This window comes from Argopecten irradians, chromosome 9 (assembly GCF_041381155.1).
Source record: "Argopecten irradians isolate NY chromosome 9, Ai_NY, whole genome shotgun sequence".
In the NCBI taxonomy this organism is placed as follows: Eukaryota; Metazoa; Mollusca; class Bivalvia; order Pectinida; family Pectinidae; genus Argopecten; species Argopecten irradians.
In genome coordinates, this window is record NC_091142.1 from 12181335 (window position 1) to 12205697 (window position 24363).

At 33.6% G+C, this 24363-nt stretch overlaps 1 long non-coding RNA gene across 2 annotated transcripts; it reads right to left on the reverse strand.

The window, feature by feature from the left end:
- Positions 1-1043: 1043 nt before the first annotated feature.
- LOC138331481 (uncharacterized) lies at positions 1044-20890 on the reverse strand. 2 transcript variants are annotated; one of them, XR_011209694.1, is made up of 3 exons: positions 20509-20887; positions 6880-6963; positions 1044-1350 (listed from the first exon to the last, which is right to left on the reverse strand). It is a non-coding gene; the product is annotated as an uncharacterized lncRNA (long non-coding RNA). The 2 variants fall into 2 exon arrangements; XR_011209695.1 differs by lacking the exon at positions 1044-1350 and adding an exon at positions 2263-2350 and having other exon boundaries at positions 20509-20890.
- Between the last annotated feature and the right edge of the window lie 3473 nt (positions 20891-24363).

Below are 24363 nucleotides of genomic sequence, written 5' to 3' on the forward strand. Positions count from 1 at the left end.
TGTATCCGGCATATGTGCAACATTTCTTTGTTAACAATTATGCAAGTTTTGTGAATTTACAGAAACGTTTGTGTCGATTATTTTGCATGATGAAATTTCACAACACAGGATGCAAATTTCGTACCTTCAATGATTTATGGTTACACCAGGAGTCGTAAAGTTGGCTCAACTTTAGGGGCTAGGTCCAGTGTGTGTCAAATGCCTAAAAGTTATTGTGTCTAAATTAACAATGTTGTATTGATACATGTACAACGATAGAATGATTCATTGCGTTTACTTGTCCGTATCTCATAAAATTGTTAGTTAATGTAATACAGTCAATATTATCAATGCGTTAATGTAAAAATGAACTCCGTTAAAACACAAATAAATTTTTTACATCTATTCAAGTTTTGTCAAATATATTTAGAAACAACCACAATGTGGGGTGCATATCGGCGGAAAGAAATTAACTTTTAAGGCAGTTTCTATGTGAACTTACATATTCATAATCACTCATTTAAGATCGTGTTTAACGAATTTATCATAGGAATTATTTAAGCCGATTCAAATACAATTTTGCAATATTATTTTAAAAAATATAAATACTTTGTTATTTACAATTAACACTGATTCCAATAATGAGAATCATTAGCCATAATCGAAGGTTTATCCTCCTAATGAGGTAAAGTTTAATTGATTGATCATTAATCAGTCTGCTAAACTAAGTTTTTTATGTTGCATAGGTCACGCTTCATATATGAAAAAATATAATGCTTTTTTGGATCAATTTCCGTTCGATATAAAATGTGCAATGTCCCTGTGTGACGTGTGTCGTAACTACTGTACGTCAGAATGTCTCCGTTACAAGCAAATGATGAAGCCGAAGCGACGATAAGTAATACTATATAACAGTTAATTAATGTTGATTTACCTTTAATTAGTTGTTTAACTGATATCAAGGCTAAAGGCTACATAAAACATCAGAACAATGCCGGTGCCATCACATTTCGATGACTCTCCATTTTGCATCAGTCACACAATTTAGATATTATCCTTTCCGTTGCTTTGGCGGACGATTTTTGCAATAATTTCTAAATATATTGTAAATGTTTTGGTTACATCCTGATAACACTGATAAGATAATTGCTTATTCAATTTGTTCCAAGAGGAATTCAATTCATCAACCCATGAAATCGACCAAAGGAAGATTCAATCTTTAAATATGTCAAGTAAATGATGCTATATATAATTAAAACTGATTTTTAATGATATAATCACCTTGAAAGACAAAAGTGTGTCTAAGCACGAATTCGAATAACTTACTTTGTCTGGAAGGTCAATCTTCTCTCTCTTTTGCAATGCATCGTCCTAAAATAAAACAGAAGTTGTCACCCAAGGAAACTGTCTTTCCTTATATATTAATGAAGGATAACTATTGAATTGTTTGATTGATCTTTTGCGTTGACGAAACTGTTTCATTGGAATGACAACAATGATAACATAGTTCCTAATCACGAATAAGAACGTCCATAACGACCTTAAAAAGGTTTTGACGATCCAAAAATGTCAATATAAAAGCATCCCTGCACAAATGATATTATCTGAATATTATATGCAAAACAAATTAAATAAAATGCACGGTAAGTTTCTGAGGTTGATTTGAATTTTGTTGTTGAGAGTTTTGTAAGGTAAAGACATATTTCAAAACATTGATCATGATTTGTCTCAACTTATTGAAAAATGAAATATAAAAAAGATCAACACCATATTCGGTTATTTTCCGGAGTATTTGGAAAACAACATACTTTTATTGTGTAACCATAAACCACCCACTACAAAATTGTCTAGCCATGGCATATGCAATGAATATCGTAAGACGCATGTGTAATAACACTATAATGACATCACAGGTACGGGTATTTTGACGTCATAATCTATATACATGTATTACGTCGCATGGTTGCCTTAGTAGACGGAAACGTCAAATCTGAGCCGGATTTCTACTGTTTTGTATAGAAACGAAATTTAAAGTTTTACTTATATTTCTATTAGTAAAAGTTATGTGATAAATAGAATGTTACACTCGTGACTATGTGATATGAAATTTATCGAACTCGTTAAATAACTTGATATGCCACGAGCCTTTTATCAAATTATTGAACTCGTTTGATTTTCAGATGACATAGCCACTCATGTAAGACCCTTTATGTTGTAGTTTTCCGACATCAGGAAACAATAATGCCTACATATCATTCAGATAAATGTTTGATGATATACTCACCATTTTGAGATCTGCGTAAGAGCGGTTCGGGGAAGGTTCATCCATGTCTAAATTGCCAATCGACGCAACTTCTTCCAATGGATCACTCTAAAACAAAACACATCCGTTTACCAAACAGCAAGTTTCAACCAAAAGAGGCAATGTAAGAACGTTTTAATTGAAAACGTTGAAATTCACATCGTATAGCAAAATCATTCAGTAGGTTCAATATGTACACTGTACTCATACCCGAGCCAATGCCACTTAAGTTAAACAAATGTAATACATAACCACCGAGGAGTTAACATTGTTTTTTTTAAACAGAAGCATACACATACTCTGGTAAACACACTACTATAAAAGCGATTTGAGTAGTTCAACACAAAAGTTGTTTTGCTCCACTAGCAAGGGTCAGAGTTCGGCATACAAGAACCGACCACAATGTGCAATGGCGGAAAGCTATTGTGTTTGATAATTTCAAAACAAATTTCACCACAGTGTGTTTTTTCCGGCATATCACAGTAAAAACCAAACTAACCTCACTTTCATTACCATTCGTACCGATATATATGCAATTTTTCTTTAAAGTGATTTGCAAAGTTTTGAGTATGAACTAGTTACAACGGGTTTGATGTTAAGTTCCGATATATATGCAATTATCCCTTTAAAGTGATTTGTAAGTTTTGAGTATGAACTAGTTACAACGGGTTTGATGTTTGAAAATTTGCTCAATAACCTTGCCATTTTTAATTAGTTGTTTAGGTTTTATCAAGGCCGAAAGGCGACATAAAAATTCAGAACAATTGCCGGTAATGGTCATGAAGATCACTCTAGTTAACTTATATCAAGGCTAAATTTAGGAAAACATCCTCCTTCCGTTTCTTTTGGCGGACGATTTTTGCACGATAATTTCTATTTTGTAAATGTCACACATCCTTAATGACACTGATAAGATAATTGCTTATCTCAATTTGCATAATACTTGCACAAGAGGATTTAAATGGCTTACAAAAACTTTTTTTAAATAAACCATGAAAATTAAATACAATTGAATAGAATTCAATCTTTAATTCAATTTGATTTCCATCTGAAATTGATAAATTGGGTTCCTGACACCCAAAACGTGAAAGTCAAATGATATGAATTCAAAATGGCCTGTTTTTTTAATTGATTTAATCAAAACCTTGTTGACAAACGTTTTCCTTACGAATTCGAATAACTTATTTAAACGCAGAAACCAAGGTCATCTTCTCTCAATTGATAAATCTTCCTAAAATAAAACAGAAGTTGTCACCCAAGAAATTCTGTCATTTCCTTATATATTAATGAAGGATATTTTATTTAATTGTTTGTATTAATCTTTTGCGTTGACAAAACTGTTTCATGGAAATGACAACATCTTAAACTTTATAATACCTAATCAAAAATAAAACCAAGTCCAAACGACCCTAAAAAGGTTTTGACGATCCAAAAATGTAATATAAAGACATCTAAAACAAATGACATATTTAATATTATATGCAACCAATTAAATTAACTACAAAAATGGTAAGTTTCTGATATTGATTTGAATATTGTTGTTGGATGTTGCTTGTAGTAAAGTAAATACTTAGATACAAACTCAAGACCTAATCACCTTGATAGACCAAACGACGTTCCAAACTCACTGTGATACAAAATGAAGCCAAGTCAAAAATATACGATGCAGTTTCCATATAAACGAATAAACACCGATGGTGATTGAATTTTAGTCAAAAATTGATGTTAAAATGCATTAATACTCACAATTCGATTGTTTATGTTATCTTAAAGTCGGGCCGCCACGAGCGCCCATGCATAAATCTAAATTTAATGACATAGCAAAAAAGATTTTTGACTGAATGTAATATAAAACGTAATACATGATATTTCAGTGTCATTCAAATACCGTTGTTATAGACGACTGAACTGCGTCAACTCACGAATTTTTACTAAAAGTTTTGTAAACAGAATAAATTTGTAGGTTTCGACTTACGTAAAGGAAATTGCTTACAGTAAGAAAACGGATGTTATGATGATAATTCTATAGAATATAGGATCCTCGTGACTAGTGATATGACCTTATCAACGAAGATTCAGAAATTAAAATATGTTCTGATACTTGATATTGACCTTCGTTTGATTATCAGGCAAAAGTCAGGTTCTTAAATATCATTTCCGATGTTTTTTCACTTCACTCATTAAGTTTTTGTGATTATTTTGGTAGTTTGAGGTAAAAAACAATGTGTACATTACAGATAAAACATTTCAAATGATATAAACCATTTTGAATTATGGAATTCAATTGTTACAGAAAAATCCATATTATAAAAAACTGACATGGTAGTTTTCCAATGGAGTCACTCTAAAACAAACACGATTTTCCAAGATTGATAAAGTTTCAACCATAAAAGGCAATATGTGACGTTTTATAAGGACATTGAAAGTGAATTATCTACATCCCTTTATTATATGAATTATAGTACTTCAATATGTATTATACTTCACTGCTGTTTTCCTGAGCCAATTATATAGTTCCTGGGTGGAGTTATTAATGTTATGTTTGTTTGAAGTAAACAAGGAGTAAACAAATAGTTTTAATTCATTTCAAAAATTTTTGGAGTTTAATCAATACTTCTGTCACAAATGTTTGAAGAGCTATGAGATTGTAGTTCATTCTAAAAGTTAGTTTTCTGCCTAAAATTATTGGAGAGTTGTCTACAACCATGAAATCACATTGTAAATGACTTTTCCTTCGGAGTGAAGCTTGATTTACTGTTTGGTCAATAAATTTGTAACCAAAATGCATTTTTTTTATTCTTTTTTCACATTTTTCTAATTTTAGATGCAGCTTTTGTAGTATATTTTCAAAGGCTTTATATACTCACATGAGTCCACCAAACCTAAAGGGCTGCACAAACTTTTCCGATGATCTCCATATGCAATATAAATAAAAATACAATTGAAAGAATTTGGATTGAACTTTGTTGACAAGTCGATTTCTTTGATTGATAAATTGGTTTCCTGACACCCAAAACGTGACCATCATGACGTCACTAATGTTGAAGTTTGGTAAATGGATCAATTTCCGTTCGATATCATACGAGTCGTGAAACATTGCGTGTACTTAAGAAGAATAAAATGTGCAATGTCCCCAGTGTGACGTGTGTCGTAACTACTGTACGTCAGAATGTCTCCGTTACAAGCAGATGATGAAGCCGAAGCGACGATAAGTAATACTATATAACAGTTAATTAATGTTGATTTACCTTTAATTAGTTGTTTAACTGATATCAAGGCTAAAGGCTACATAAAACATCAGAACAATGCCGGTGCCATCACATTTCGATCACTCTCCATTTTGCATCAGTCACACAATTTAGACATTATCCTTCCGTTGCTTTGGCGGACGATTTTTGACAATAATTTCTAAATATATTGTAAATGTTTTGGTTACATCCTGATAACACTGATAAGATAATTGCTTATTCAATTTGTTCCAAGAGGAATTCAATTCATCAACCCATGAAATCGACCCAAGGAAGATTCAATCTTTAAATATGTCAAGTAAATGATGCTAATATATAATTAAAACTGATTTTTAATGATATAATCACCTTGAAAGACAAAAGTGTGTCTAAGCACGAATTCGAATAACTTATTTTGTCTGCAAGGTCAATCTCTCTCTTTTGCAAATGCATCGTCCTAAAATAAAACAGAAGTTGTCACCCAAGGAAATTTTCTTTACTTTACTTAATGAAGGATAATTATTTAATTGTTTGATTGATCTTCTGCGTTGACGAAACTGTTTCAGTGGAATGACAACAATGATAACATAATTCCTAATCACGAATAAGAACGTCCATAACGACCTTAAAAAGGTTATGACGATCCAAAAATGTCAATATAAAAGCATCCCTGCACAAATGACATTATCTGAATATTATATGCAAAACAAATTAAATAAAATGCACGGTAAGTTTCTGAGGTTGATTTGAATTTTGTTGTTGAGAGTTTTGTAAGGTAAAGACATATATCAAAAAACATTGATCATGATTTGTCTCAACTTATTGAAAAATGAAATATAAAAAAGATCAACACCATATTCGGTTATTTTCCGGAGTAATGGGAAAAACAACATACTTTTATTGTGTAACCATTAACCACCCACTACAAAATTGTCTAGCCATGGCATATGCAATGAATATCGTAAGACGCATGTGTAATAACACTATAATGACATCACAGGTACGGGTATTTTGACGTCATAATCTATAGACATGTATTACGTCGCATGGTTGCCTTAGTAGACGGAAACGTCAAATCTGAGCCGGATTTCTACTGTTTTGTATAGAAACGAAATTTAAAGTTTTACTTATATTTCTATTAGTAAAAGTTATGTGATAAATAGAATGTTACACTCGTGACTATGTGATATGAAATTTATCGAACTCGTTAAATAACTTGATATGCCACGAGCCTTTAATCAAATTATTGAACTCGTTTGATTTTCAGATGACATAGCCACTCATGTAAGACCCTTTATGTTGTAGTTTTCCGACATCAGGAAACAATAATGCCTACATATCATTCAGATAAATGTTTGATGATATACTCACCATTTTGAGATCTGCGTAGCGGTTCGGGGAAGGTTCATCCATGTCTAAATTGCCAATCGACGCAACTTCTTCCAATGGATCACTCTAAAACAAAACACATCCGTTTACCAAACAGCAAGTTTCAACCAAAAGAGGCAATGTAAGAACGTTTTAATTGAAAACGTTGAAATTCATATCGTATAGCAAAATCATTCAGTACTCATACCCGAGCCAATGCCACTTAACTTAAACAAATGTAATACATAACCACCGAGGAGTTGATGGAATTGTTTTTTTTTAAACGGAAGCATACACATACTCTTGTAAACACACTACTTTAAAAGCGATTTGAGTAGTTCAACACGAAAGTTGTTTTGCTCCACTAGCAAGGGTCAGAGTTCGGCATACAAGAACCGACCACAATGTGCAATGGCGGAAAGCGAGCGCGTTTGATCATTTCAAACACACTTCACCACAGTGTGTTTTTCTGGCATATCACAGTAAAACGAAATAATCTCACTTTCATTACAATTGGTTTGCATCCGATATATATGCAAATTTCCCTTTAAAGTGATTTGCAAGTTTTGAGTATGAATTAGTTACAACGGGGTTGATGTGATAAGTACCATTCATGCAAAATATTTCAATTTTCACTGAATTCGGACTTCATGAAACTTCTATCCTGTTTCATTTGCTCATACACTTGGCTAGGGGCGTTGTATGTGTAGGCCTATTCTACCTATTATTTTTTTAATTAATTTTTAATTTGGTCTATCGGATCAATTTCCGTTCGATATCATACGAGTCGTGAAACATTGCGGTACCGAATAAGAATAAAATGTGCAATGTCCCTGTGTGACGTGTGTCGTAACTACTGTACGTCAGAATGTCTCCGTTACAACAGCAAATTAAGAAGCCGAAGCGACGATCAGTAATACTATTATAACAGTTACTTAATGTTGATTTACCTTAAATTAGTTGTTTAACTTATATCAAGGCTAAAGGCTACATAAAACATCAGAACAATGCCGGTACCATCACATTTCTTTTTTTTTTTTTTTCTTCGATCTCCATTTTGAATCAGTCACACAATTTAGACATTATCGTTCCGTTGCTTTGGCGGACGATTTTTGCAATAATTTCTTAATTCTATTGTAAATGTTTTGGTTACATCCTGATAATACTGATAGATAATTGTTTATTCAATTTTTGTTCCAAGAGGAATTCAATTCATCAACTCATCGTCCTAAAAATAAAACAGAAGTTGTCACCAAAGGAAATTGTCTTTCCTTATATATTAATGAAGGATAATTATTTAATTGTTTGATTGATCTTTTGCGTTGACGAAACTGTTTCAGTGGAATGACAACAATGATAACATAATTCCTAATCACGAATAAGAACGTCCATAACGACCCTAAAAAGGTTATGACGATCCAAAAATGCCAATATAAAAACATCTCTGCACAAATGACATTATCTGAATATTATATGCAAAACAAATTAAATATAATGCTCGGTAAGTTTCTGGGGTTGATTTGAATTTTGTTGTTGAGAGTTTTGTAAGGTAAAGACATGTATCAAAACATTGATCATGGTTTATTTCAACTTATCGAAAAATGAAATACATGTGTAAAAAAATCAACACCATATTCGGTTATTTTCCGGAGTAATGGAAAAAACAACATATTTTTATTGTGTAACCATTAACCATCCACTACAAAATTGTCAAGCTATGTCACATGGCCATATGCAATGAATATAGTAAGACGCATGTGTAATAACACTAAAATGACATCACAGGTACGGGTAATTTGATGTCATAATCTATATACGTGTATAACGTCGCATGGTTGCCTTAGTAGACGGAAACGTCAAATCTGAGCCGGATTTCTACTGTTTTGTATAGAAACGAAATTTAAAGTTTTACTTATATTTCTATTAGTAAAAGTTATGTGATAAATAGAATGTTACACTCGTGACTATGTGATATGAAATTTATCGAACTCGTTAAATAACTTGATATGCCACGAGCCTTTTATCAAATTATTGAACTCGTTTGATTTTCAGATGGCATAGCCACTCATGTAAGATCCTTTATGTTGTAGTTTTCCGACATCAGGAAACAATAATGCCTACATATCATTCAGATAAATGTTTGATGATATACTCACCATTGTGAGATCTGCCCAGCTGCTCGGAAAATGTTCACTCATGTCTATATGGCCAATCGACGCAACTTCTTCCAATTGATCACTCTAAAACAAAACACATCCGTTTACCAAACAGCAAGTTTCAACCAAAAGAGGGAATGTAAGAATAACGTTCTGAGAAATCCTAAAATACTAATGTAAGGACAATTGTTAGAATATTAGATTTAACATATACGATATTGATGATTTGCAGAAATTCACCAAATACTTGATATTGACCTTGATATGGCAAACTTCCCGCTTTCCGATATTTCTGAAATTTTCATTGTGGTCACTTACTATTGTTTAGCTTGTAAATACAAAAATGTGTAGGTGTACAGTAACCGGAAGTGAGGAAACATTGGAATAAAAATTCGAAAAAGCGAAAAATCCCCAATCAATTTCCCATACATTTTCTGACTGAAGCACCGAAAAACTGTTATATCACTATAACTAACAATACAAATTGTTTTGAACAGATGAAACTTCAGCGATGTAATCATGAATATGTTTGAAAATAAAATAGACCTTCCAACAGTATCTTTATATGACAACTTTCCCGGTTTCACATTTTTCTTAAATTTGCATCATCATTTGTTAACAATATAGTCCAAAAGAACCAAGTGGGTGTACCACTTAGGTAAAAATTTAGTATTGCTAAAAATAGGACAGGTGCATTTACTGAGTTCATTTCGATTGTCACATCTGCATACGCAATGAATATCCAAGGGCTTTTGAAATATATGCACACTGTGAAGCTTAAAAATATTCTGCATAATTCTTTACCTTGGAAACCGGATGGACATTTGTATTCTATGGAAACAGTAACTACTAATGTTTCTGGCCAGAAACAGACTGATGTGGACATGTCCATATATAAAAATGTATTAAGATGTGTTAATTTATATAAGATCTATAGAAACGCGATAGTGAACATGTGAATACGGTAGATGTAATGGAATTGAAGATGAAGTTCACTTTATATAACAATCTCCATTTTCTGTAGAAATTGACAAAAATATATAAAAAGGTGTTATTTCAAATGTTTTCAATTATAAGTGTAATCAATGCTTAAAAATCAAATAATCGTGTAAAACATATATACCATGTATTTAGAAAAGAAAAAAACACATCTGAATTAAGTATTTGTTAGTGTGCCAAACATGTACATACATCTTACATATATATTTGTACATGTTTACATGTATCGTCATGGTATTGATCAAGCTTGAATTGTGTTGTGTATACATTATGTAATTTATAAATAGTACTTATATTGTATTATAATATGATAGTCAAAAATTAATAATTACATCTGCTATGATTATACATATGCCTATGCATATTTTGAACAACATAGTCTAGCTCATGTTTATATGTTTTTGGTGGTGTTTATTTATATTTATATAAATCCAATATTATAATATATTCCAAAATAAAAAAAAGCCAATTCGGCAGAAAGATAAATAGAATGGCGCCCATGAACATTTATATTTCTAACGGATGGGCTTGATATAAACTGTATGGCCAATCTGGTAACAGTTTATTATTTATATTTCCATTACGATTATTAGTGTTGACGTCACCAAGTTAAAAAAACGGAACAGCCATATCATCAGCCTCTGAATATACAGTTGGGAGCAAGCTAAACTTGGTAGTGAAGTGCACTGGAGTGCACAAGTAAAGTTAACTCCGGTTCACTAGCTAGAGTTAACATCGTAGTGCACTAGAGTTAACATTGTAGTGCACTAGAGTTATCAACGTAGTGCACTAGAGTTAACACTGTAGTGAACTAGAGTTTACATCGTAGTGCACAAGATAAATGAGCCTGATACTCCTACTTATTGCATAAATTGTACATGTACAATCTGTTCATGTATATATTTGGTATATGGTTTTAAATATCTTTAAATTATTTCAGATGAATTACCAAATGTACTCTGTATTTAAAAATTAGTATAACTAAGTTAGTATGTAAATAATTAATTTATTAAATAAAATGGTTACTTTTATTGGTGTACATTATTATACATGGGTTTCATCTGAGTAATTTAGCCTAATATGAGTTTTAATAGTTAAGTAAAGACTATACCGTAAGCTGCAATATGGCTTGACCACATGCATCTTTTCTTTAGATAATTTTTTAGAAAATAAATGAATTTATTTATTTATTAGGATCAAATATTTCATACTTGTTATAACACATTTACTAATAGCTACATTTATTATTCAGTTCAAATATTAGGTATTCTAGATATAAATAGCTATATTTATTTTAATTTATTTCATGTATTTAACTAATTTTTTTTTGGATTTTATTATTTATTTATTTGAATCATATATCTTTGTTTTTGTCATTCTAAAATTAACAGCTATATATAATTGTATTTCACATATAGAATGTCAGATTTTGTACATTTAGCAGTTTTGGCTATTACACTTTTCTTATACCCTCATAAGTCGCTTGGTGAATTTTACCTTCACTGGCCAGGCTCCAGGCCTAAGGCAATAACCAAGCTAGGGGTCACCTGTCTTGTCATGCATGACTGCCCCTCCCCTAATCCTGTAATTAGCTATGAAGCCAGTTCAATTGGGGTGTTCTCTGAACGCCAACATATTTATCAACAATAGGTGGGTGTTGTTTTAGGAAACAATGGGAAGGCAATTATATACTGTTTCATATAAGCTGTCTTTATTTTTACCTGTAAAGTCACCTGAGATTTATATGTATTTCAGTATCGTAGGTAACATGGGTGGGTTTTGGAAAATAATTCCTTCAATATATTTCTTACAATATACATGTAATGTAAAAATTATATAATCAGTGCTTTAATATAAAAAAATTATATAAATTGTAAATGCTAAGAATTGATAAGGAACTACATGCAGAATATTAAGAACAATGTATTTTGGGTTCCAGGTGAATTTTTTTTTCCAAATCTTATCTCAATTTTATCAGAAAATCAGGTTTTTTTTAACAGTGTATGTTTGAATATAACAGTATTCTGTATTGACACAGGAGTTCTCCAGGGCTTCATTCTTAGCTAAGTTTCATTTATTGTGAATGTGTATAGTTGATTTCTTTTATCACATAGACGTATACCTTTAAGTATTTGGTTAGAAAATGAGTGGAGAAAAAAGAGATCATAAAAGTTTTTGACCTGTTGATTATAGTTTAAATTATATATTGAAGTCGACACAAACACACATATATGATGTTTTTTAAACATTGGTAATAATACATTGAAAGTATCAATGGTATTTAATGCTCTATGTGTATTTTAGATACAAGGTATTTTTAGAAGTCACTTAATTCTGTAAAAAAATACTAAATGAAATAAGATTGTAGACTGTTACTTGGAGTCTTACATCTAACCATAATCATTCTAATGCACATTATAGATGTAAATATAATACAGTTGCAATAGTGGTAACATTATTTGAAGTCCATATGTTGTAGGTCTTGTAATTCTAAAAATGTTGCAAACTTTTGATGCTCAGAATACCAAATTAACAGTTTTCTTTTTTCTTTTTCTTTTTAAAGATGATGGTACATATACCACTTTGTATCTAGTAACAATATTTGACCGAAGATCAACCATAGCCAAGGATTTATACGTCCTTGACCATAGCAAAGAAATGTATAAGTCATTTCTAACATCCACAAAAATATATCATTTACAGCACTGTAAACGGACAACAGTTTAATCATTGGGTGCTCATTTGCTATAATGAAATACATTTACAGTATCATGTAATATCACACTGATCTAGAAAAACCATCTTATAATAAAGTAGGAAAATTATATAGTTTCGATAAAGGATGCATCCTAATATAACTTTTTTAAAATATATTGTTTTCGTTAAATTAAAAAAAAGGCTAGTCTATACAATTAATACATTATCAAGTTTGGAAGTCATATATGACATATATTCACTTACTCTTTTGTAGGTAATTAACGCAGAAGCTACATGTACTATATATATAGAGAGAGAGGTCACTTAAAAGATATCTATGAAACAAACTTGTTGGAAAAAATCACGTTTCAATAGTTAGGCATAGGGCTTATATTGTTTCAAACTTTTAATCAAATTGGTGTTACACTAAGTTGAAATAAAATCATTCTATTTTGGATTTTTTGCTTGGATATTACTGAATCGGAAAGTTACTTCCATGTGAATTTAGTTTAAAAGGATTTCATTTGATTTTAGTATCAATCTGTTGAAAATCTATTGAGATTGATGCCAGGGATTTTAGATATATCATGAAATCTTTAAACTTCTTGAAATAACTTCATCATTAATTTGATTTAATTTCATTCATAAATTCTATGTATTATATTTTCATAGATATTAACAGAAACATTTATTTATAGATATGTTTCTGATACTAATTCTGAACACTTAGAAATAAAATTTAATTAAAATTATAATCAATATAAATGTAGATAAGGATCAACGGGTAACTTTTACATGTAAATTTACCTGTTGGCATTGGTACTCTTTTTAGGAAAAAGACTATAACCACTGTCACAACAAACTACCCTACAGGTAAATCCAAAATGTTGGCGTTCTGAGATACACCCGTTCAATTAACACAAAATTTGTGATTCCTGAAAATACAGGTGAACAGGTGCCCTATGAGTTTTGATTTTTGAAAAGTTACAGAACTTTGTATTTTGTCAAGAGTCTGAAATAAATTAAGCTGAAATTTATCAAAAAGTTATTATTAGCTACCTTTGTTCCCAAATAACTCTGTCAGAGACATACAAATATAGATTTTATATGTCTCTGACTCTGTTAATTAATTCTAGCAAGAAATTTATATGGATTTTTAACAGCTGTGCGAAAATATACCTACATATGGTGTAGCTATATTGTATGTGTATTTCGCCACTCTGACACTTATTCTGCCCTCTGGACATGAATTGTTTTACCTGAAATTTAACTAACATATGCTGGCTCAGGTATACATATGACCATCATACATACTAGTCCAAGAAAAGGATGTGATTACGTGAATGAATGTGTAAAATCAGATATTTAGATAATATACTGTATAAATTTCTGGTAAAACCTATAATCCAGCTAGAATAAATGTAGTTTCATGAACACTGTATCTAAAAATACAAGTTATTTAATTGACAATTTTAATTGTCCATGCACACTGTTGGGATTACTTTCATCCCCCATATTACGTCAATTCGGAAAACTAATTCATTTATTTATATCAAAATGAATATAAGTTATACCACAAATTTGAATATACTTGTATTTGTAAGGTTATACTGGAACATGTGTGTATCACGTACAGGCACTGTAAAACTGAAGTGCACTACGTAGTGCACTAGAGTTAACATTGTAGTGCACTAGAGTTAACATTGAAGTGCACACTAGAGTTAACACTATAGTGAACTGGAGTTCACATGTTTAGTCTAGTGCACTACGTTGTTCACTACGTGTGCACTACAAAGTGCACTAGATACCAAGTTTAGTTTGCTCCCAACTGTAGTTTCACCTAGAAATGGTTTAAATCAAGCGAACAAATGAAAATTATGCGATGATATTTTTCAATACATACTATTTTGTCAACACAATAATAGTATTGGAATTTAAAGATCGCACAACTTTAAAACCACTTTTTAAATTATTTGACCCTTATGTATAGGAGAAAGCATACATCGTATACATGTACATTTTCAGTGACGCGACGGAAAAGTTAAACATGCATACGCTTGACCAGATGGGAGTTCATAGCCTGATATTTTCCATTTGCTTTACGTAGAATGGAAATATAACAGCGTACATATATACATGACAGAGCATCCAAAGTGCTCCCTCGGTAAACTTGTAATATGGTATGCTCCCTGAGCATGCGCAGTTGGAGTGATTAAGCAAGCGGGCACCAGCAATGGCTTTGTTACATGTGTTTAATCACGACTGATTAGATTCGAATCAGAAACCATTTCAAATGGGAATACAACATATGGCGACGGGGATGGGATCCCTAGTTGTTTAAGGGACATATTTTGAAATGGCGGCGTCTGTCAATGCGGATATCGAAGGGATTCCCAATTTGAGTGTCATGGTGAACCAAAGTCAATCGGGGCAAGATGGAAAAATTGGCGTACGGCATTTAAACTGTTTGTTACAGTTAAATGGGTTACAGATCCTGAACAGAAGAAAGCGTTATTATTGCATTGCGCGGGAATTGTGTAACATATTGAGTTATATTTTAAAGCGCCTAAGCGGCCCTGTCATTGCTTTGTTTTATGTTCATAAGCGACTCCCGCGAAATGCAATAAATCAGTTATGTGACCGCCATCTTGAGAGAGAGTTGTTCTTCCAACATCACAGAATGCAGATGCAAGACATATTTTACACGTTCCCTACTGTAACTACAGGGACCACACAACTGTGTATTCATTGGCTTTGAATCAGCTAGACTAGTATTTCACCCCCAAGTCAATATTCCTTTTGAGAGACATTTATTCAGAAATATTTCACAGCAGCCCTCAGGGACAAATGATCAGTTAATAACACGATTGCGTTGAAACAAGTGATGATGACTTTGCTTTTTTTAATTGGTGACGATTGTAAGCAACCCACAGTTCTATTCAGCATTGGAGGTATTCAAGACGTGCCCATGATTATTGACTATGGTTCCAGCTGTAACGTTATAGGTTAACAGCTGTGGGAACATTTGAAAATCAAGCATGTAGACTATGTGTCGAGAAAATCTGAAAAAAAACGTGTACGGAAGTGAGAAATCCATGGCTGTATTGGGATGTTCCGTGGCACAAGTCTCAGTGGGTAACAACGGTAGGTCTATAAGCGCTGAGTTCAGTGTAGTGAAAGAGAAAGGTCAAGCACTGCTGGGTTACAAGACAGCAACCGAACTGTATGTGTTGAAAATTGGTGTCAACAATGTAAACATGTTACAAAAATTAGGGCCTGATGAACTTGTACAGAAATACAAATCATGCTTCAGTGGCCTTGGGAAACTTCAATCTTTTCATCTAGACATTCCTATTGATCAGACAGTTAAATCAGTAGCACAGAATATGCGGATGATACCATATGCACTCAGAGCCAATGGAAGCAAAACTCGAGAAACTTGATGTGATTGAGAAAGCTGAATGCCCCACTCCCTGGGTTTCTCCGGTCGTGGCTGTTCTGAAAAGTCAGTCTATGTGTTGATATGAGAAATGAGGCGGTCATCAGGGAACGACACCCAATACCTAAAGTAGAAGAGGTACTGTATGATTTGAACCAAAGTACAGTGTTCAGTAAGTTGGACATTAAGTGGGCATTCCACCAACTTGAACTTAGTGAAGCGTCCAGGTCGATTACTACATTTGTTACTCACCAAGGGCTTTATCGCTATAAAAGACTCGTGTTTGGGATTTCTTGTGCACCTGAAATGTACCAACGTGTCATTCAGCAGGCTCTACATGGATGTGTTGGGTTACGCAATATCTTTGATGATATTATTGTACATGCTCCTACAATCAAGGAACACGATGCAAGATTAGAGGCTCTACTCCAGACAATTCAGGTAAAAGATTTGACCTTGAATAGAGACAAATGTGAGTTCCGTATGAGTTAATGTTCATGAGACATTTGTTATCAGCCAGAGGAATCGGTCCGGAGGAGGAAAAAGGTCCGAGCAGTAATTGAGACTAGACAGCCAAACAATCTAGCCGAGGTAAGAAGTTTTCTCGGACTAGTGAACTATATGGAAAGTTTATCCCTGACTTGTCTACAGTGGCTGAACCACTTAGTAGGCTCACCAAGAAAAGTGAACCATTTGTATGGGAAAGCGCACAGGACACTGCGTTTAGAGAGTTGAACGCTAGATTACCTAATAACAAAACCCTGGGGTACTTTGACCGAAAAGCCAAGACTATCTCAGTCACTGATGCCAGTCCTGCTGAGTTTGGCGCTGCCCTTGTGCAGGAAATAAATGGTGAGCATTGCGTTATATGCTACATCAGTAAAAAGCACAGAGCGTAGATATTCTCTGACGGAACGAGAAGCTCTCGAAATAGTATGGGCATGCATGTGAGCGGCTACACATGTACTTTCATGGTACAGAATTTGAACTACACACTGGCCACTGGAATGCATTTATTCTGCTACATCTGCTGTCAAGGCAAGTGCTCATACACATCGTTGGGTTCTGAGACTTCAAGCCTACCATTACACTGTGAAGTGCATACCTGGGTCCATAAGCATAGCCGATAGTTTGTCAAGGCTGATTAACGACAAGGGCAAGGGAGACAACTCCGGTAACCTTAAGTATCATTTCACAGCAGGTGATGATGATGAATATGTGAGATTTGTAGCCCAGACTGCGACACCTAGAGCTATGACTACTCGTGAAATAGAGGAAGCGTCTGCAGTAGATCCGGAATTGATCGACGTAAGGAAATGTATACAGAATAATCAGCGGCACAAGTTGGAGAACAAACACTAACTACCTATCAAAGATGAACTGTCTGTTATAGGAAAACTCATATTGCGCGGCACCAGGATTTTAATTCCACCCAGTCTGTCTAATAAGATACTCGAGATCGCGCATGAGGGACATCCTGGCCTAGTTTGTATGAAACGACTTCTCCGTACTAAGGTGTGGTGGCCATGAATAGACAAAGATGTAGAAAGATTTTGTAAAACGTGCCATGCATATCAAGTAGTTGGTATACCTCAAGCACCTGAACCAATTAAACCAACAGAACTACCTACTGGCCCAAGGCAGATCTCATGTCGCTCTCATCTGGAGATTACCTATTCGTAGTTGTAAACTAGATATGACCGTCGATATTATGAGGTCCATACCATGAGGCCAACGACTACAGAAAGGATCATCCGCAGCTTGAAACAAATGTTCCTGATACACGGATTACCAGTCCCTAAAACTACAGACAACGGACCACAATTTATCAGTGGTTTGTTTACTGATTACCTGGCAGAACAGGGGGATTGAGAACAGAAGAGTTACGTCCCTTTGGCCTCAAGCCCATGAAGAGGAAGAGAGGCAAAATCGGTCTCTACTGAGAAGAGTAAGGACAGCCCCGATATAGAAAAGAGATTGGAGAGAGGAGATAGACAAATATTTAATGTGTTACAGAATAACACCTCATTCTGTCACTGGTGTGAGTCCGGCTGAACTGTAATTCAAACGCAAGTTGAGGACGCGTTTACCAGGAATAGAGTAGTATCCAGAAGATATCGATGTACGCGATCGCGACAGTCAACAAAAAAGAAAAATTAGAATAAATAAAATGTATATGCGGACAGAACGCGAAATGCCAAAGTTAGAAGTGATGTTAACACTGGAGACATCGTTCTTTTAAAGCAGGAGAGACAAAATAAACTAACTCCAACATTTGAGGAGGAACCATATAAAGTTGTTACCTGTTCAGGTAACATGGTAGATGTCGGGAACGATATGTACTGTACAATACCGTAGAAACAAAAGTGAAAAGGTACCATGAGCGCGAGAAGGATGTCTGTGAGGCTCAAGAGCAGCCTATTATTCACACGGAATATAACGCGACAGAGATCCAGTTGAGATTGAGAATCGCGCAACACCGCGACAAGACTGTGTAACACCTCGCTAAGAACGTGCAACACCTCATGAAGAAATACCAACAAAGGCCAAACTGACCAGTGACCCCTGGGTAAATCAGTAGACCATAACATATCCCTATACATGGATACTATAAGTATAAAAGTGGCGGGAATATTTGAAAGATTAAAATAAACAATAATAAGTTTTTCCAAGCAAATTTGTATCAACACGAACTTTACAAAAGTCGGTAAATATCGAAAGTTTAAAACTTACAGAGGCGGAGAAAAATATGTAGAACACTAAAAATAATGTTTCTATGCCAAAAATAAACAAGTCACAGACCATTTAACTTTAACAATAAGTTTTGAAGTTTTAAGCGTTCAAGGTTAATGGTTCATAACCAATATGAGAAATGTGAACTGCAAACTTATTTTCTGGAAAAGTAGGGATGTAGTGTTTGTATCATTTGATAATAATTCATTATGCTCCCTTGGTATACTTGTATTATATGGTATGCTCCCTGAGCAATTTTACTACAACGATTTCCGCCATTTTGAAATAAATTCGAAAAAAAACGCGACTGCAAGTCAATTCTCCATACATGAAAATTACGTGATATTTTCAACGCAAATCCCGTTGTTTGTATCTTTTAAAGTAAATCCAACCTATTTACAGCATATAATTAACTGTTACAGTCGTATCGAGAAAACAGTAATTTTGTTGGCCCTGTGACGTCACGAGGCTTTATTGCATGGGTAGCCATGTAATACAGCCTCAGGCGACATGAGTGTATTGCCCTAGACCAGCCAGTATTAGTGTATATTACAAGTGTAGAGAAATATATTTATCCCATAATTATACATGTTTCACAATAGAAATGTGATACATTCCATAGCAGTTGGTTATCATTTATGTTTACACACTCCAGTGTGTAAACACTTACGGCGCCTCTGATTGGTCAATGCCAAGATCTCTTGATTCCGACTGGCTTTCGACTTCAGGCTTCTTTTCATAACACATTTTCTTTAAAGGGCCACTACCTTTCCGAAACGGCATTTAATTTTTAAAATAGGAATGTAAAACGAGATCAATAATTTTGTAGAGTCGCAGAAGTTATTAACTATACGTTTACTAACACACTTATCATCACCTTCAGAACTGTTTAATTAGAATAAATAAAATGTTAATTTTCATAACGCGGGTCGTTTTATGTTTCCCGCCGTCGTCCTAAATGCCACACGGTAGTTGACTATCACTGCGCCAGACGGCAAAACAGCGAAATGAATCTCCACTGTTATCGTACATTAGACAGGAAATCTTGCATATGTTTGGTGTTGTAACCTCATCTTAAGACATCGATATATATTTTCTTTTGTTATTAATGTTTTTAAGAAACCTTTAAATTTTGCTCCGGAAAGGTAGTGGGCCTTTAAAACAGCATTGTATAAACAGTATAACAGGTAGATGCTTATTCAAAGTATTAAACAATAGAATATTAGTTCACTAGCTATTAAGGCACTATATTTTATGGCGGAAAGATATCATTACACATTGTATGAAGACGAGAAAATGGTCACCACGGTATAAATATATCTAGTTAAAGTTATGGGATAAATAAGTTCCCCAACGCGTGACTGTTGTTTATCATATTTATCTAAACTCTCGTTAGTTACTTTTCAAATTTTCAAAAGACAATCGCTAAAGCTCGTGTCTTTTAAAAATTTGAAAATTAACTAACTCGAGTTTGATAAACATGATAAACAACAGTCACTTGTTAGGGAACCTCTATGTATATTTAATGATAAATATGACGATCCTTACAGACGAAAGGTAAAGTAAAAAGTATATATTTATATACATAAGCGTCACAATGCTACTTACCAGGGTCTTTTGTAGAGTTATACTCTCAGCTCAAGGTTGTAAGCAATAGGACCAAGTCGACGAGACAAAGCACAAAATGCGCTGTGTACAGAGAACAATGTACCCAAGTATTTATAATGTGTGAATGACACGTGATATTTTAAAAAGGTATGCAGATCGCTTAAGCTAGTGAGGATTTTTCTTCCTGCTAGACCTGAGTGGGTGAATGCTTTTGTTCTATATTTTGGATCCTGTCCAAACATAGACAATCACCGTTACCAAAATAAACACGGCATAATCACGATAATGTAAGACTGCATATATTCACAAGCGTGCCACATGATATTTTAAATTGAACGGCAAAATATCGCTCGAGCATTTGAGCAGTCCCGGACAGAATAATAGAGCCATGTATGGTTGTATGGTTGTATATAAGGTACATATGGATATACAGACACATTTGTTGGCCAGCTTTAGAAGACAAATATCCATATTTGTTAACTGTCTTTGGTTAGCATGTAAACCTAAACACACCAGTTTCGAATATTTCGAGCAATTATTGGCGGCTGACTAAACAAAAGGATAAAAACTATGATAATCAGATATACATGTATGCCAATCCTATAGGGGGCAGTTGCCAGGTACTGACCGCTGGTTGGTGATTTTTCTCCGGGTTCTCCGGTTTTCCTCCACCAACAAACCTGGCACGTCCTTACATGACCCCTGTCTGTTGATAGGACGTTAAATAAATAAAACAAATTGTTGGGTCGAGGTATAGGGTGTCGTGGATGGGAGCCATTGGTACGCCAGACATAACATATAAACCTATATGACTATAGTGTGCCGAGGTGTCCTCTCAAGCAGTTGCTTGTTATGATTTCATCAGTGGGGATATCTATAGAGGACCCTATGTCGTAGAAACTAAATAGTTAGGTTCAATCGTATAAATCTTATAAGGAAAGGAGAAAACTTACATAAGCGTTGCCTGTTGTTCAATTCCTTTTCGATTTGAATGAAATAACATTTTGTTGGAATTGAAATAAGGAAAGGAATGTTTTCCTCAGCTCCTACATAAATTAATTGTAGCGTTTTCAAAATATAAATATATAGAGTTTTGTTAATTAAGGTTTCATGATTTGTCCTGGATGCGAAATTTACTTTAAGGATTTTTTAAGCACTAGGCCCAGCACCATAAAACTTTCTCAGACAGTTTTTTTACTCAAGTCTAGGCTTGCCGAGGGTTTCGCACCAGTTTGTGATCCCGACTTACTACTGAATGACACCACAACTGTATTTTAAATATGAATACACGACAGAACAGATTCTATTACCTTTTTGTGTGGTTCACTTTTGTGTGTAGTGAATGAAGGTTATATACGTATGTGTACTCACTAATTTGTGCTTTAGGTGGTGATATTGTAGAGTACATGTACGTGTGTACTGATTTTGGTTTTCTCACCATACCTTTAAAATATCGAGTGTTTGGAACAAATATTCTCGATCACTAATTATGAAATGAAGGAATGATATGATAATAAACATCTTCTTTTGATGGATGATATTAGTCCTTTCGACATTAATTTATATCTGCAAGATAATTACGTAAATAAAACATTGAACAGTACGGTTGATCGCATCTGGTCCAAGGGAAATAACTAAAACCAATAGCATGCATGAGTTTTACAAATCATTTCAAGAAATATTTAGTATATGTAATATACATACATAAATGTTATAGATTGGTTTAATTTGAAAAAAAATCTATCGCCATAATCTGACCTCTAATCATTCAATAAAAAACAAACAGAAAAAACCGTCAATCAAATATATCGAGATACAAAAGGAAATTATTATTATACCATCTTCAGGTTTATGAAAATTCACCTGATGAGTTTACTAGGCATGTGATTGTTATTTTTTTTAACTATACATGACGTTTCCTGATGAATTAGAATTTCCTAAATATGATATTGACTATTGCCGTTTCAGAAGTAGAGAACTTAAATGCAAAGTTGGTTAAATATCTAGACGGGACTTCAAAGTTACCATAATCCATTTCCATGTTCTTCACTTTGTAGAATAGTGGCGACTTCAAAATAAGTTTTACAGCATAATACCTACTGATAGCGAAGCAATTATCCATGAATATCATTAACAGTGTCCGAAACATATTGTGTCTTTGAGAATGAACACATCCATTGTTGATTACCTGTGCATCACATAACGTGTAAGATGGTTACTACAGTCTCACAGTGTCACATATTTCTGTCACTGGTCCTCAACTTTCTCCACTGTCTCAGTCCACTGAAGTTATCTAACTTATCTAGAACAGAAGCTTGTACAGGCAGTCCTCATCAGAAGCATCAGTATACAGTTCGTCGAAAGCCAAGGTGTCGTCTGAAATGCTGATGAGCTGCTGTGGTTTTTTTTTATCTTGATTGAATAGAGGTCAGAGAACCGATAACAAACAATATTTTCGTGTAGGGAAACATGTTTGCTGTGTCGGTCAAATAAACCAAAATATGAAAAAAATGCTTAAAAACACATTTATGAGGTAATAATCGGAATTTTCTTTTCCTGCTTACCAATCTCTTCATATAATGGATAAGTTGGCCCTGTAATGTATTTCTATTATGGTCATTTTGATACCTCATTTGTCCAGGTAGTTTGATAAATGTCAATGTTATGACTGTTATTCATTTTCTAGTGAAATTCGATATTGCGGCCATGTTGATGACGACATAACCAGAAATTCATATCAACTTATGCAATGTTAATATTTTGATTTGTGATCCGAGGGTCATATCCCGTGGTGCGCGTTAGGGCACCATGACAGATATGCTAGAACACCCAATGTATGTTACACACCAATGCATGTCAAAAATATGACAACTAATACCTATATTTGTATTCAAAGTAGTCATAATCGTTTAAAGATAAAATATATAACTAATAAGACGTGAAAATAAAACACATCAGTAAATATTAGTCGATGGAAAAGCATTTGATTTGGCGTGAAATACTGGATGCCACTGACTTCCGGAAATGTTGTCATGAACAGCCGACTAAACAATAGCAGCAGATGAAATAGTCCTATATAGAAACCAGATATATAAAGATGAATACAACATTTCAATCATTTCAAATATTTTGATGAGAATATATTTTCAAATTAACCAACTTTAAGAATAATTTAACATTTTTCAGTGAATTCTCATACAGACTTACACCCAGTGTTTTCGTGACCTCTTGAACTCTGATTATGATATTAGCACGCCAGAGCCTAACTGACAATGTTAATATTGGGCTTAGTAGCAACATATAGTCACTGTGCAGTGGCAATGTAAATATGTTTGTATGTAACTTAAAATTACATACCACACACATCAGACATTTGTATGATAAAACGATAAGTGATATTGCATATACAAGATTAGGGTCAAATCACCTGTTTTTAAATTTTCATAAAAGGTTTTATTCCACAAAAATGTCATGTTTTATACTCAATATAATAAAATCAGTTAAAATCACTAAATCTATATTAAGTATGTGTGTGTGAATGTATGTATGTATGTATGTAATATGTATACACTGCATTTGACTTAATTATTTACCTCATCTAGGTCTTGTTGTTATATAATTATTCATTTCAAAATATGTGTAAATATTATATAGCACTTAATAATCCACCTAAGGTATTGATTTATGTCGGCTTTGCATGTTATTCAATCCTTTTGACATAAGATCTAGTCAATAAAATGTGTTGATATGAAATTGCATGTATAAGATAAAAATGATGAACATGTCATTGGAAATGACTAAATATTGGTATGTATATACATTCTAAACAGGATACGCATACTTAAACACTAGATA